General features: G+C 35.4%; 1 long non-coding RNA gene across 1 annotated transcript; it reads left to right on the top strand.

The window, feature by feature from the left end:
* The first annotated feature begins 4,181 nt into the window (after positions 1–4,181).
* On the top strand, positions 4,182–7,915 carry LOC123385235. The gene is made up of 2 exons (XR_006597430.1): positions 4,182–4,426; positions 6,607–7,915. It is a non-coding gene; the product is annotated as an uncharacterized LOC123385235 (long non-coding RNA).
* Positions 7,916–13,756: the final 5,841 nt, after the last annotated feature.

Here is a 13,756-nt window from a genome sequence, read left to right as displayed (position 1 = left end):
TAAATATGATAGCTTCTTTTCTCCATAACTGCTCTAAACCTCCTCAAAGTTAAAATGGTTCTCTGAGTTTTGATGGTTAAGTATTTCACTTGTGGAACATGACAAAATATCTTGCCAACCAGAATAATACTTATACAGTGTATGATGCTGTATTGTTTTAAAAGTGATTTCCCTTTTCACATTCTTCATTAGTTACATGCAATTTAATAATTTGAAGTTACTTTTGAACATGAGATTACCTTTCCATCATGTTTATTTGGCAAAATTAGATTTGTTGGGCTATTCCTAATAGTTTATATGGAAAGAGAAACAGGGATTTAGATGCTTGTATATTAATGGAAAACAAGTAGATTTATCTGGCTAATTCATGCATCAATTTTTTTTTTATTGTGTGCACCTACAAACAGAGTTCTTGTTCTTCTTGAACTTAGAATAGCATGTGAAGAGAGAATGTGATCTGAGCAAAGACACAAATATACAATCATAAACTATGATGTGTGGTGTAAGGGAAAAGAAATAGGTGCTGTGAAAAAGACAAGGGTTGGGGAGGACTTAAATTGGGTGGCTAAGAAGGGTCTCTGAAGAGCTGACGTTTAATCTGAAACCTGAAACCAATCACTTGGAAGAATATTACAGGTAGAGGACCAGGATATGGAAAGGCCCCAACACAAGAAAGTCTTACGGCTTTTTTGCTTCATTTCTGAGGAATACTCACATTTCCATTTCTATTTCACCCATGATATGAGACATATCTTGAGTAGTGGAAGGACTAATTGGCCTTCATTAATCCTTTTTTCACAGCCCATCCTATTTGAAATGTTAGTGTGGCCTCCAATGTCAGCAATTCTAGTTCAGGACTCAATATGTAGGTTTAGGTATTTTCCACTACTGATATTAGGTTAAATTAAATTAAATCACTTTTTTTTTTTTTTTTTTGATAAAAAACAGACAACTGCTGGCAATTTCACTTGGTTCAGTCTGTATATTGTCAATATCTTCTGTGGGTCCTGGAAGATGTCTCATACCAAGTAGGTCACTGGGAGAGTGCTCTAATACCAAGTAGATCACTGGGAGTTTTTGGAGAACAAATTGGAGAGCATAGACTTATTTTGAATGTTATTCACCATCTCACTTTCTGAAGGTATTGATGTTGCAGAGAGAATCTGGCTCCATGAAAATTCAAATTTTATCAAATTATAGATTATCAAATTATGGAAAGGAATTATGCATACTTTTTACCTTTTACATTTTTCTTACACTGGTGCATAAAAACTCCAATATTAAAACAGATTTTAAAAACAAGAGTGTTTTGAAATATTTTTAATACCTCAGAATATTATGTTCTCTTTTTGTATGCACTGTAAAATATTTTGGAAGTTATACTTTATCAATTGGTTCAAAGTTATAATTTGTCCTTTATTTTACCATATTTCTACATTTATTATTACATTATTATTATTATTCCTTTGTTTATACTATAGAAAACATATTTCTATGCTTCTATCATAATCATGTAGAGAACTATTAAAATATAGATTATTGGTCCCAGTTTATGCACAATTGATACCAACTGACTCAGAATCTTTGGGAAGCTACATATTCCATAATCATTGTAGGTAATTCCTCTGTACCTTCAAGTTTGAGAAAAACTGTTCCAACCAAATAAAATCATAGATAATTGTATTTTGGTTTTTCTTTGTTCATTTTAAGTACTTCTGCTGTGTCACAGAAGAATATATGTAGGTGGAGGTTACATACAATAGCAGTTATAAAGGACAGGATAAAAGCTCCAAAATGCAAAATTATGTTTGTACTTAGAAAATAAAAATATGATATATTAAAGAATGTATATTTCTAAAGCTAAGCACCTGAAAAGTGAAATTTTCAAAAGATAGGAATAATTCTTCCCAAACATAGAGAAAGTCTCTGTGGTCAATTTTACTGTTATAAACCAACCACTAAAAACAAACAAACAAACAAACAAACAAACAAAAAACCTGGAATATAATTCTAGCGGTAATTTCTAGCTTGTAGTGTATATACCTTGCAAATTTTTGCAAAGTGCTTTCAATTACATTATTGGATAATTTCTCCATTATTTGCATCCAGTCTAACCCCTTATATTCAGTTTACTTTCTTACTTGCTTGTAAAATCACTCATAGTTTTATTAAATTTGTGTTTCTGTTAAAACTCTTTGGCTTACTTAGACATTGTTAACTTATGATCAAATCTCCACTGAGAAAATAAGTTTTTAGTTAAAGTGGATAAACTTTACTGTGATTTCTGCTTCAAACTCTTTTGGAAACTTTACCTTTATTCGTGGTATCTGTGTCTGGCTAGAGAAAGCCATATGGCCAATGAAAATGTGCAGAAGTCGCCAAAAACAAATCCACAGAAAGCTGGTAATCTATAACTTTGGACTGTGATGGCCACATACTGCTTTTCATCAGCCAAGAAAACCATACTAGCCAAGTTTTCCTAATGATTAAAAAAAGTATAAAACCGCAATTGTATCTTCTTGCAGAAAGTCCTGGTGGTGAGATATAAATCCTGGGTACAGGCCTCATTGATCCTCTCAACACATAAAAATAAGGAACTCCGTCTCGCCAACTTATTCTTAGGACAGTGTCTTTCTTCTCATTGAGGTGGTCATGTCTAGTGGTAGTTGAATCAGTTGTGCAAGGCAGTCTTAGGATTTATTTAATTCTGCAGCATTGAGATTTTATTTGAAAGGTCCTCAAGACTTTCCCTGCCTTCCGAATGTCTTCCCTTGCTTCAGTTTCTTACACTGTGGGCTAGCTTGGTGAGGATATCTTTGCCTTGTAATAGTTATTCACTTAAAAAGCCTTCAAAATATTAACCAGTCGCTGAAGGTTCTTTGAAGAAAAATATGACTGCTCGTGTAAACAATTAATGGTTGTTAAGCATGGCAGTGTATATTATGACAAACAACACATGCTACATTATGCCAGCTGGTGTAATGATGTGATAATGGCTGACTCATTAACTCTGGCACACAGTTTACGATGCCCTTCTATGACAGGATTAATTGATTCACACATACATTAAAACAAAAATAACTACACTGAAATTCAGCTGGAAGCCTGGCTCCTCATTTGTCATAAACCCTGCTGTTGGTGATAGCTGACAAAGACCCGAATGCTGAATGGGTTGAGGTTCCCTTACTGACCTCATCTTTGTTTCTGACTGAGAACCAGAGCCTTGGAAATATATCAGAATGCTTTCAGGTAAAGGCTTTCCCTTGAGAAGAATTCACACAGGAAGAAAATATATGCACACATATAGTTTTAACAGTGAAATGGCTCAATATACTTTTTAAAAGCAAGTCCAGTAGGAAAACAACCATTATAAGGTGTGTCTTATCTACTAGAAATATAGTTTAGATGCTTTTCCAAAATAACAAGATATTTAAAGAATTTTTTTTCAGATCACCAATCAAATACTTTGCAGAGTGCCTTTTAAAACTGCAATTAATTCTGACTTATATTAGCCATACTAATAAACAGAGGACTCAGCAGACTGCTAATTTTTTTCTCATTTGCCTCAGTTGCAATTTTGTCTCTTTATTGCATTGTGTGGATTGGTAATGCCTAAAATTTGAACCTGGGCAACTTTTCTTCACCTATCTAATAATAATAATCTAATAAAATTGAAGGTTCACTCATTTTAATATAAAATCTCTGTTTATTGTTATTCTAGGGTACTTTCAACTAAGAAATAAGTTATTTCTTTACGAAATATCCTTTGTTTCCATTGATAACATATATATTGTATTTAACAATTCCTAATTTTGTTAATAGAAACTGAATCATATAATATGATTTTCATTTCAAAAGTTCTTTACATATACTGTTTTTATGTGTTATTATTGTTACTAGCAATTACGGCATAAATGCTAGAGAACATAGAAAACCTGAGAGTTTATCTGAGTGTATTTTTTTCAACATACTGAAGAAAAAAAAGTACTAATTTTTTAAAAGTTAGAATCCCTTTTATTATTTTTAGTCATTTACCACTTTTGTTTTCAGAATTAAAGGAGACATGTCACATCTCTTCTTTATGTTGAAACTGAACATTGTTCTAAGCTGGTCAAGTAACCTAGTGATCAGTTAAGATTAATGAGAGTTAAAGCTTAAAGAGAGACTCAGAGTCATCTTGGAAGAAAGAAATGGAATCATTAATTTACCTCTCTTTTTTTCTTGCTAATTTTCATTACAGTTTAAGGTAGTAATTCCAAACTTTTTCAGGCTCTACGCTGTCAGCACAAAGCCCAATGCGACGCTCAAACCTGTGAACCCCAAGCTCATGACCTGAGCCAAAGTCCAACACTCAACCAAGTGAGCCACCAGGCACCCTTAGAAATTTTGACAAAATTTCATCTTACTACACAATTCTCTCATGGCTGTAAGTACTTTATAATTGTCAGTAAAATAACTCGTCCCATTCCTTCAAACTCAACTAATAACCAAAAAGAAGTGTTCAAAAAAAGAAGTAGAATAGCATATGCAAAGCAAATGAAGCACTTATATCAAATGAGATAATTAGCATAAAGGACTTAGAAGTGTGTCTGCAAATAGGAAATGGTCAGTAAGTGTTAGGCATACATTACAAAAGTAATCGTCAAAGTGACACAGACAATTGCATGACAAATAATTGTCCATACTCTCTCAAAGAAATGAAAATTCTCTCTCTCTCTCTCGCCCTCTCTCTACATATATTGCTATGGTCTGAATGTTTGTGTCCCCCACAAATTCATATGTTGAAATCTTAGTACCCAATGTGATAGTATCAGGAGGCAGGGCCTTTGGGAGGTGCTTAGGTCATAGGGGTGGAGCCTTCTTGAATGGGATTAGTGCCTTATAAAAGGGAGAGCTCTCTTGCTCCTTCCTTTTCTGCCATGTGAGGATACAAAGTTGGCGATCTGCAATTCTGTGATCAATGGACAGATGGGAAATTGTGGGAATTATGTACGAATTATAAAGTGTGGCACTATAAAACTAATAAGACACCTAACAAACAGGATGAGATTCTAGGGGGTGGGTGAAAAGCACTTATAGGTGTGCTAAATTCCATCTCTCCTAGCATCACGTCAAAAGATAACTATTTAAAACTCAATCAAACAAATAACAACAACAACAAAAACACCCATGAACTCTGACCTCTTAAATTAAAGTTTTTATGTCAAAGAAATATTTGGAAATTGCAGTGTTCTATTGTGGACAAACATCTGAATCTCCTTAATCTCTTCAGTTTCACTTAATAATTTTTCCATTGAAATTCAAATAAAATTAATTTCATACTGATCAAGTATCACAATCACCTTTTCTTTTTTAAGTTTACTTATTTATTTTTGAGAGACACAGAGACAGAGGGAGCACAAGCAGCAGAGGGGCAGAGACAGAGGGGGACAGAGGATCTGAAGTGGGCCCTGTGTTGACAGCAGAGAGCCCAACACAGGGCTTGAACCCATGAACCGTGAGATCATGACCTGAGTGGAAGTCTGACATTTAACCAACTGAGCCACCTAGGCGCCCCACAATTGCCCTTTTCTTACATCGGCTTTGCCTTGATTAAACTTTTAGTGAGGCGTCTTTCCTTCCTGTGAGTTCTAATTATGTCCCAGCCTGAGCAAGCACTAAAAAGCAGGACTAACCCCCTGTATCAGTTTATTCCGAGAATCTAGCTGACCACAGCAAGGCACCTTTCCCATTGGACCCTCTTGGTCATTTCTCCTTGCTTGCCCACCTTCCTCTTAAAAGTTTCTGCTAATATTTACTTTCCCCTTGTATTAGTTTCCTAGGTCTGCTGTAACAAATTAGCATAAAGTGGGTGGCTTAAAACAACAGAACTTAATTCTCTTACAGTTGTGGGGAGCTAGAAGTTGGACAGGTCTTCAAGATGTCTGCCATGTTCCCTCTAAGATGCTGGGGAAAATCCTTTCTTGCCTCTTCCTAGCTTGTGGTGGTTGGTGGCTGTTAATCATTGATGTTCCTTGGTTTATAGTTACATCATTCCAGTATCCAGCTCCTTGATATTCTCTCCTCATATCTTCACACATATTGTATAGTGATATTGGATTAAGGGTCCACCCTACTCCCATATGATCTCATCTTAACCATGTGCAGTGACTATTTCCAAATCAGGTCCCATTCAGAGGTATTGGGGTTCAGGACTTCAGCATATCTTTCTGGGAGACACAATTCAACACGTAACACCTCTCCTTGCCCTGCATGTGAAAATACTTTTTTTCTGTCTGATTTTGAGATACTTGAAGATTTCTGAGATTGCAAGTTTCTCCCTTTTGTAATGGTCTTTCTTCTGATAAGTCTCTTTTTATCTAAGTTTGAATTTGCTTTTGACAATACTTTATACTAATATAGTATGATTCCATGATTAGATAAAATCTATTTTATCACCTTTCTATTAACTGACACAGGATTAATGATCAATAAAAGTTGATGATTTGGGAGGTTTTTTTGTTTTCAATGATGACATGTGCCATTTTTTTCAAAATCATAAAAGGCATTTTTTGGACTAAAACCTTCATGAAAAAACAAGTATTTTTTTTTTTGTCTCTCTTGCAGAAAAGACTGAAAGAAAGACAGCTGGCAGTGAAATGCTTATAAAACTGGAGCCTACATCTTAATTGGTTAATTCAAACAGGGCTGCCTTAGATATTAGAGACAATTCATATGAAAATTAAAAACGCAGCCAATCATCTCTACGATTGACTTTGATTTTACAACATTAAACCAAAATCTGTGAGTCTAATGATCTACACTGTATAGAAGACATCAGAACGTTTTATTCTTTGTCCAAATATTTGTTATTATAACCTTTTGGTTTTGAAATGATTTCCTTTCGAATTCATAATACATTGTGAGAAGTCAAATTAGCATGCAGGAAACTTGGTGAGTAGCCCAGAAATGAGCCTTTAACATGCAGTCTTTAGAGAGAGGTTATGTTAAACATATAATTAAACGGTCACTGAAGATGTACAGGAGTATTTTTGCAACAAATCAAATACGGTGGAACCAGGATCCTCAAATTTCAACATTTTCTATCCAGGTAAATGACAGTAAACTTCATAAGGGAAAAAGAGTTTTAAGCCAATGATTAATCTTCAATGAGTCCACAGTAGAAATGAAGGTAATGAAGCCATCAAGATGGCACTAAAGCAAATTTCGTAACTAGAGTGAGGAGTAACTTGGAGTGACAACAGTAAGTGTTGGAGTCACAGGAGTTCAGTAACTTGGGAATTTATGCAGGAAAATAATCCGAGAAGGTAAGAAGGATCCATGGTGGTCACTGAGGAGGAATAATAGAAGGGGAGCTCTGCAATTAATCACAGGAAATCAAGAGATGCCTTTGGAGTCAGACAAGTACTACATCTGCTCCTTAATATCTGCGTAATCTCCCAGGCTGTGTTTCCTAGCACTAAACTGGAGATAATGGCAGATAACACTCCAAGTTGTTATAAGGATTAAGAGAGAGACATCTATGAAATCCTTATTACGTTGTGTACTTCCTAGTAAATATTAATCTTTTCCTAATTTTCCCTCCTCCACACAATTTAGTTTCTATCCCCTGGATCATAGGTTAGATTGACCCGATTAGATTACAACTCCCCGTTCAGAATCAATTCAGAAATCCCATTCAGAAAACAGCCTGAACCACACATTTATTTCAAAATTATTTTCTTTCAAAGAAATTGCTGTTGAAGTTATTTTTACTCTGAAAAGCATCTGTGCCTTTCTCAGTCAAAACGTGATTTTTTCTATGTGTATGAATTTATTATTTAACATCTTCATAAAAGATATTTTCTGTGGGTTAAAACTATGAATGAATGATATTTTAATGCATATGATAAATAAAGTAGCCTTTGTATCCACAGTCATTGTGCAGATGGGTGTTTCTTGTTGTGAAAATCAAAGAAAAAAAATGATTGCTTTGAGTTGTAACCTGTGTTCTTTACATATGGTGTTGACAGTGGCTTATTTGTGAAGAAAACAACTTAAAATATGTATTATGTGTGACAGAGCAAAAGTTCTAGTGATAGGTGTCTGCTCAGTATGACATTATCCTGCAACATTATACTTCATTCATTCATGAATTCATTAATTTATCCTGTGCATTTATCAAGGTATTTATTGCCTTCTACCCTATGCCATGTGCTGTGCTAGATATAGGGTCACTATAGACAAATGCCATGTTCTGGAAATTAACGTAAGTTCCTGTGTCTAGAACACAGAGAGTGGGGGTGGGGGGGGGGGTTGGTGGGAGACCAGGTAGGACCAGACCACATTGCACCATGAAGGTCCTGTTGAAGGTTTTGGTATTTACCCAAAGAATAGTTCAAAAGAAAACAGGAGACATGATTAAATTTGCATGCTAACATGCAAATAGCTCTGGTTCTAAAATGCAGAAGAATCAGGAGAAGTCCAGAGTTGGGATGCTATTAAATACATCTGACGAGAAACAGCGGTAGTTTGAACTAGGGGTAGAAGCAGTGATGGAAAACTGTGAACGGATTTAAGAAATGTTTATGATCTAAGATTGGTAGAATTTTGTGAAAATATGGATAGGCTCTAGACAGTAATGAGATATGTGGGAGAGAGATGTCAAACAGAATTGTCAGGTTTCTGGATTCTAACACTGGATAATGACACCCTTTGCTGAAACAGACACAAAGCGCTGTAAGAGGATCATGTTAGGGAATGAAACCTTTGGGATGGGTCTAATCTCTTTGTCTTCCCATATCCAAAGTTTATAATGCGTTATTTCTTCTATCATTTTTTTTGCCTTATTATAAAAGTAATCCGGTTCATTGCTTTAGAAAAAAGGAAAGAAAGAGAACTACAGAAAAAGACTAAAAAAAGCTGTTGTTCTATCAATTTTAATAAAGCAGTTATAACTGAAAAAATTGACTAGCTGGTATATGGATATTTTACTTTACTTGAGATTTAATTATTAGAAGACTATACTTGTTTTCAATTTAACTGTTTGAAAAGAGTCTAAAATGTAAATCCAAGATAAATGTAAGATGTAATTGCTAAAAGTTATAAAAAAAACCTTGTAATTAACCTTAAAACTGGCTAATACTCATTATATTAGAATTTTCTGCTCATTTGGAACAAAGATGAACTACCTTGCATTATCTTCAGAGCCTCCCTATTTATTCAAATTCATTGTTCACATCATACGTTAATACAGCTGGCATTCTGAGAGCTTGCCATGATGTCTCAGGAGAGTGATGACATATTCGGACACACAGAGATTTTTTTTTCTAGTTTATATAATGAGATAGTTTACACTTGGGATTTTAAATTGCAGACAAGACTCTAGCTAATGTTCCAATGTTCAATAACTCTATCTTTATTAGGCAATATTGAGTTTTCCAAGACAGGTTTCCCCCGCTATCTGAAAGTAGAGCATTCCCATGAAAGCTTTTGTAAGCTGAAATGGGATAAATCAAAGAAGCAATTACCATTTCATAAAAGCTAAAATGTTCTTCAGAGTCTGTTAGCAAGAACAGGTGTTTATGTAAGACTTTCTTAAAAGCAAAGTGGTGTAAAGTGAACTTTCAGATAGTGGGGGAAACCAGTATATTTTATACACAATGGTTCTTTAGTAAAATCATGAAGTGTGTCATTTAGGAGATGTATGACATCTTGAATAAAGGAAAATCAGACAAAAATAAATACAGATGAAACAAAGCATACAACCAATTTTCTTTTGTTTTACATCTGGCCATAGTTTGAGTGATTTCTTTTTTTTTTAAAGCCTTATTTATTTATTTTTGAGGGGTAGGGGAGGGGCAGAAAGAGGGAAAGAGAGAGAGAGAGAATCCCAAGCAGGTTCTACATTGTCAACACAGAGCCTGACCTGGGGCTTGAACCCATAAACCGTGATATCATGAGCTAAGCCAAAATCAAGGGCTGGATATTTAACAGACTGAGCCACTCAGATGCCCCCATAGTTTGAGTAATTTCATTGACCCTTTAGCTTTCAATCAAAAAGACTAACAGAAAACTTATTCAATAATAGATTCAATTCCTCAGAATGCACAGTATTTACAGTGGATAAAATTTAGTGCCTTCAGAATTCTAGGCTTGGATTTTTTTTTCTTTTTTTACTATGTCTCATACCTGACTTACAATACTACCTGACAGTCACTCAGTTGTAGAATGTGGTAAAAGGCATAGGGGGATGGGACAGCTAAGTGGTGTTTAAGATCTGTTGTTGATTTGTTGAGAAATATTAATATTATTTAAAATTTCTTTAAATTAAGAGAGAGTTTCTTTGGGGCAAGTTTAGAGTTCTGGATATTATTTCTGTTGAAGAAAGAATATAACAATTTTAATTATGAGGAAAAATTCATTTTTTACTTAGCTGTCATGCTTTTTTCTTTTTTTAATTGAACACCTATGATCTGCCAAACTCTACTACAAAAGAACAAAAAGGAAAGAAGAGAGCCGTACCTTAAAGAAGCTTGTAATCTAGCAGACAAGAGAAATAATCAAACACATAATTAAGATGTAATTTGACGTACTTTCCTAGAGGAGCGTACATTTTATGGAACTCCAAACAGGTAGCCCAAATTTCAGCTGGGGAAGGAGACCGTGTTACACTAGGAGTATCTTCAAGTTGCATATGATAGAATTCTGATTCTGACTCAGCCAAATTTGGATGTATTTGCTCACCTAACTGAGCAACTGCTCTCACATCTACTTGGGATGGACTATTTCTATCGAGTACAAGACACTGTGGCAAGATAGGGACAGTGCCCTCCATTTTAGTAGACTTGAGAAGTGGTCAAGTTTCTCACCTCTGTCTCTTCTGCTCTGTCGGGGAGTAATTTCAGAGCCCAGAAGCAAGGGATGGAAAGACCAAGAACCAAGAGTCTTTTCAGTGATTGGAGGCCCAAAAGGCTGTGTTGTTTGTATACTGGCATGGCTGGTTGAGTCAAGGAATTTGTTATAGTTGGAAGTCACTTTGGATAGAAATTTTCAAACCTGGCTGCAGGTTAGAATAATTTCCATAATAACAATAGCAACAACAACAACAACAACAATGAAGTCAACAAATTAAATAGAAATTTCTGATGATGGAGTTCTAGTATGGATATTTTAAAATATTCTTTGGATATGGAAAGGAAAAGAAACTTTGTGGTTGTTCTAGTCCCAGATGGTGTAGAGATGGCTTGCTTACAGAGGAAAGGGCACAGGCACGATTCTGTAAAGAACAGTGACCAGAGCAAATATCATTCTTGTGAGTAGGATGCTCCTCAATGTTTTGCTCTAAGGCAGTGACCTCAGCATGAAGGTTGGAGCAACCCTCAAAGACAAGAGGCTAAGAGCTTGGGGAGATGGCAGTTTGCAAGACATCTTCAAGAAATAACATTTACATGATCTTGTCTTTATTTATATTCCCAGTCTGATATAATCATGAGGAAATGGCTATCACATTTGCACATTTTTTACTTATACTGTGAAAGAGTACATTCTCCAAAGGTAAAGTATTTTACTCACCATTGGATTCCCATACCTAGCTGACACAACATACTGGACACAGTAAATGACAATTAGATGAATGAATTTAGTGCTATCATAGCATGATCTCAAATTTTCTATCCTATAGTTAAAAGGATTTATTAGAAAACCTACAGGATTTTCTATTTGTGAGAATAGAAGACCTACCAAAAAATGTACTTCTATAATATTTCTGTTTTCAGAGGTAGCAACTCAGAAGCAAGTTATATTTCAAGATTGACCAGACAATCTATGGTAATGGAAACAATGAAACTCATATGCATGCATATTCATTTTAAAAAAATCAAAGGACCTCCAGCTCAACACATTTTTCTGCTATATTTTTAAATTTTCCCTATGATTTCATCCTAGAAGAGAATAAACAGGAATTACATCTTTCCATATAGTTTATATATTCTGTTAAAAACATTCATGAAACATAATAATATCAGCCCATTAGGAAAAGTCAAGTTTAAAATGCCACATTTGTTGGACATTTGACATGTTTTGTTTTCTGTCGCTTAGTATTCATCTTTAAAATTCATTTTGATAGCAGGTCTAATACCAAATACATTTTTTTCCTGCTGACTATTGCACACTCTCTCTAGTAATAAAGGTTCTGGATCCAGGCAAGGGCAATTCTTTTGAGGACACATAAGGCAAAAGCTTATAATGCAGTTTACTTGTCCAAAGAGTTCTTGGCTCTGCAGTGTTGACAATAACAGAAATGTGTTTGGACATCCCAAACCCAGTCAGATATGACTAGGAAGACAATGAAAGGAACAGATGGATATCTTTACAAAGCAACAATTTCTGAGCCAAATTGGGGTCATGCCCATTTTGTTCAGGAGATGTGAGAAAGGGAGCAGAAAAGGGTCAGGGAGAAGGACTTAAGGATCTCTGTGTGAAAGCTCCCTCTACAGAATGTTAAAGATTCTGGAAACTAAAACGCATATTATTTCAGGTTTATTATACAGAGAGTACTGAAATTTGGAACTCTTGTCTTATGGATAATATACCACATTTAAAGGCAAGCAAACTAACCAACTTTGAAGAGTCTATTTCAGCACATAAAATGTGAGTTCTTCATTATTAAGATATATTTTCCTCTAAAAGAAAAGAATTGAACTAGCAAGATAAACCCTATGTCCTAAGACTTCTTTGGAGTTTGGGGACATTTTAATGAGAATTCTATTATGGATCATTCAATCTCCCTATTTTGTTGTTCATAGTCAATGATACTTTCATATCCGTGCAATTAAACTTGTATACCAATATAATATAGGAGTGGTGAAAGATTCTCACGTGCACTGATTTTTTTAATTGTGGTAAAATATACATAACATAAATTTTATAATATTAACCATTTAAAAATTTTTTTTCAACGTTTATTTATTTTTTGGGACAGAGAGAGACAGAGCATGAACGGGGGAGGGGCAGAGAGAGAGGGAGACACAGAATCGGAAACAGGCTCCAGACTCTGAGCCATCAGCCCAGAGCCTGACGCAGGGCTCGAACTCCCGGACCGCGAGATCGTGACCTGGCTGAAGTCAGACGCTTAACCGACTGCGCCACCCAGGCGCCCCTTAACCATTTTAAATGTACAATTCAGTGGCATTAAATACATTTACATCTGTCACTACTGTCCATCTCCAGAACTTTTTCATCATCTGAAAATGAAACTCCATATCCATTAAACAATAACTGTTCATTACTCCATTTCCCCAGTCCCTAGTAATCACTATTTTTTTAATGTTTATTTATTTTTGAGAGAGACAGAGACAGAGCTTAAGCGGGGGAGGGGCAGAGAGAGAGGGAGACGCAGAATCCGAAGCAGGCTCCAGGCTCAGCACAGAGCCCAATGTGGGGCTCGAACCCACAGACCGTGAGATCATGACCTGAGCTGAAGTCGGATGCCCAACTGACTGAGCCACCCAGGCGTCCCCCTAGTAATCGCTATTATACTATTATACTATCTCTAGGAATTTGACTATTCTAGGCACCTTGTAAGTAGAATCCTGCAATATTTGTACTTTTGTTTCTAATTTATTTTGTTTAGCATAATACCTTCAGGGTTCATCCATGCTGTAGTATGTTTCAGAATTTAATCCTTCTTATGGCTGAATAGTATTCCACTGTATGCACTTACCATATTTGGTTCACCCATTTATCTGTCAGTGGACATTTGAACTATTTCTACCTT

This window comes from Felis catus, chromosome B1, assembly GCF_018350175.1.
Source record: "Felis catus isolate Fca126 chromosome B1, F.catus_Fca126_mat1.0, whole genome shotgun sequence".
NCBI lineage: Eukaryota > Metazoa > Chordata > Mammalia > Carnivora > Felidae > Felis > Felis catus.
Note: the sequence above shows the minus strand (reverse complement) of the source record. Positions and strands in the feature narration are given on the sequence as shown.